The sequence below is a fragment of the Callospermophilus lateralis genome, chromosome 6, assembly GCF_048772815.1.
Source record: "Callospermophilus lateralis isolate mCalLat2 chromosome 6, mCalLat2.hap1, whole genome shotgun sequence".
NCBI classification, from domain to species: domain Eukaryota; kingdom Metazoa; phylum Chordata; class Mammalia; order Rodentia; family Sciuridae; genus Callospermophilus; species Callospermophilus lateralis.
The window spans coordinates 124568612-124571818 of record NC_135310.1 but is presented as its reverse complement, the minus strand read 5'-3'; the positions used below and the strand labels follow the sequence as shown (position 1 = coordinate 124571818).

The 3207-nt window shown below is 36.5% G+C and overlaps 1 pseudogene; it reads right to left on the bottom strand.

Annotated features, from left to right (window-relative positions):
* Window positions 1-464: 464 nt before the first annotated feature.
* On the bottom strand, window positions 465-2463 carry LOC143402030 (trimeric intracellular cation channel type B pseudogene; annotated as a pseudogene).
* Between the last annotated feature and the right edge of the window lie 744 nt (window positions 2464-3207).

Below are 3207 nucleotides of genomic sequence, written 5' to 3'. Positions count from 1 at the left end.
ATTTTATTTTTGGCTGCTCGGGTAACTTTAGCCCTTAACAAAGCATATGCGGTTTTTTTTTGTTTGTTTGTTTTTGTTTTCTTTTTTCCTTTTTGGGTACAGCTGTAAAATATTTGGATATAGGAAATGTGTTATTCTTGCAGCCTTGATATTCAGGGTGGATTGTAAAATATAAATTTTTGTGAGATTTCAAAGATTAAGATTATTTTGATAACATTATTTACAGATTTAAAAGATGTGGTTATCACAAGTCTGTTGAGGAGAAAAACTACTGCATAAAATAACTAAATTGGAATAAATATTTTGCATCAGTTTAAAAAAAAGAAACAGTAATTACACTAAAACAAAATTTTTTGTTACCTTATATATAGTCTTTATTACAATTCATCTACATAGAAATATTTTCCACAATCTGATAGGTAGAAAAGGTTTTTTATTTTTTGCCTTCTAGAGTCCAAGCAAATTTACTCAGTGTTCTTAGTATGTTTCCTTTTAACATTATCTGAACCATTGGTCATAGGTTTGGGGACTGATGAACCAGTGCCATTGGAAGATGATTTTTGCTCCACATTTCTTACCCTATAATGAAAACTGTGGCTGCCAGCCAAAGAGCAGCCGACTCAATATATGCTCAAAAGGAGCAAGATCACAGAAGTCTTTGTAACCATCATGGTTATCTTTGTGGCCACAAGAAAGATGGTATAAAGGAACATAAGATTATGCTTTGATATGGTCAGATACATGGTGTGCTGAAATGTGAAGAAGATAAGGGACCCCAGCAGGATTACCTTGGAAAGATAGGACATCTTCAGCCATTCCTCATTTTCTGGTTTCCAATCTCCTTTTACCAACTATTCAAAATTCATGATAATGATACCACCTGCACCTTGGGCCCATCCAATAGCTATCATGACTAGCCAGCTATTTTTGTAATAGCTATTAGCATGTGTGACTCCACCTACTATTTTCCAAGTTCTGATCACTCCTCCATTTCTACAGCCAGAAGTTGAGCATATTAAGCATGAATAGCCCTAGGAAATTAGATCCCATGGGCAAAAAATATAGTATAGCAGATTGAAGATGCCAGTAAAATATTAGTGTGGTTTTCAAGAAACCTCAGTGGAAGCTCTGTAAGCAGTACACACGATAAAAATCCTCCACCAAAGCAGTGGAGCATAGCAGTAGACCAGCTTGAAACAAGATTCTTCCATGCCCCTTCCACTCCTACCAGCTGATGCTTCAGTGCCATCACAGACACCAGATAGTGGGTGATGTCAAAAAGGGGAGCATCAGCTCCTCCCAGGGAGAGTCCAAGTTACAACCTACCAAAGCTGCCTAAGCAGCCTCTGCTAGGGGTTCCCCTCTGGCAAAGTGGGAGTGCAGGAGGGGACAACTACATGAGCTGGACTCAGGTTTTATTTTCTTTTTGTTAAATACATAGTTATATAAATTTATACAATGCAGTGCAATGTTTTCATACATGTATACATTTTATAATGATCACATGAGTAATTAGCACAAACCTCATACCTCACCTCAAATATTTTCCATTTACTTGTGATCAGATCATTTAAAATCCAGTGTTAGCTATTTTGCAACATATACTACATTAATATTTACTGTGGTCAACTTGATGTGCTATAGTATGGCACAGAGATTATTCCTCCTATCTAATTGAAACTTTGTATCCTTTGATCAGTGTCTCCCCTCTTCTATCTACTCTATACTGTGCTAACCAGCACCCCTTATGCCTGCCCCAGTCTCCACTTATAAGTGGGATCATTTGTGTGTCTGTTTTATTTTTTCATTGTCTCCTTTAGGTTTATCCATATCACCACAAATGACACAATTTCCTGGTTTGAGGGTACCTTTATTTTATAATAAAAATACCAGGGATTAAACTAAGGATCTTATATCTAGTAGGCAATCCCTCTACCCCTGAGCTTCATCCTCAGCTCTAATGACCTTTTTGTTGTTGTTGTTGGTGTTAAAATTGATTAGTATTCTTCTTGTATGTTTTCCACAGTGTATTATTCTTTGGTTTGTTTGATTTTGGAGGTGGGTCTGCTATGTTGACCAGGCTGGTCTTAAACTCCTTATCTCAAGGAATGCTCCTGCCTCAGCCTCCCAAGTAGCAGGCATGCGCCACAGTGCCTGGCTCTTTGTCCACTTTTTGTTTTCTATATGTTCTTACTGTGCATGATAGTTGTACATAATGGTGGAATTTGTTGTTACATACTCATACATGTACACAATATAACAATGTCATTGTCTAATGTCATTCCCCAGTATTTCCCCTTTCCATCTCCTCTTCCCTTCCCTGGTTCCTTTCCTCTACTCTACTGATCTTTCCTCAGTTTTCATGAGACCCTCCCCACCTTTCTTTGGTTTTCCTCTCTTGCTTCCACATAAAAGAGAAAACATGTTACCTTTCACTTCTGAGTCTGGCTTATTTCGCTTCATATAATGTTGTCAAGTTCCATCCATTTTCCTGAAAATGGGAAAATTCATGTTTCCTTATGGCTAAGTCAAATTCTATTGTTTATGTATACCATATTTTCTTTTTCCATTCATCTATTGATGGAAAACTAAGCTGGTACCCTATTGTGTATTGTGAATTGTTGCCACTATAAAAATGAGTATGTATGTATCACTATAGTATGATGAGTTTAATTCTGTAGAAAAAATACTGAGGAGTGGTACAACTGGGTGGTGACTTCATTCCTAGTCTACTGAGGAACCTCCATGTTGATTTCCACAGTGGTTGTACGATTTACAATCCCACCAGTAGTATAAAAGTGTTGTTCTTTCTCCACATTCTGTCCAGCATTTAGTATGGTTTGTACTCATGATGACTGTCAGACAAATTATAATGGGACAAAATCTCAGTGTAGTTTTGATTTGCATTTCCATAATTTCTAATAATGCTTTCATGTATTTGTTGGCCATTTGTATTTTTTGAGAAGTTTAGTTCATTTGCCCATTTAATAGTTGGATTATTATTTTATGATATTAAGTTTTTTGAATTCTTTATATAGTCTGGATATTAATCCTCTGACAGAGGAGTAGCTATCCATGATTTTCTTTCATTCTGTAAATTCTCTCTTCACATTCTGAACTATTTTGTTGGTGTAGAAGAAGCTATTTCATCTGATGCCATCCCATTTATAACTCTTGGCATGACTCTGTGAGCTTTAAGGGTCCTCT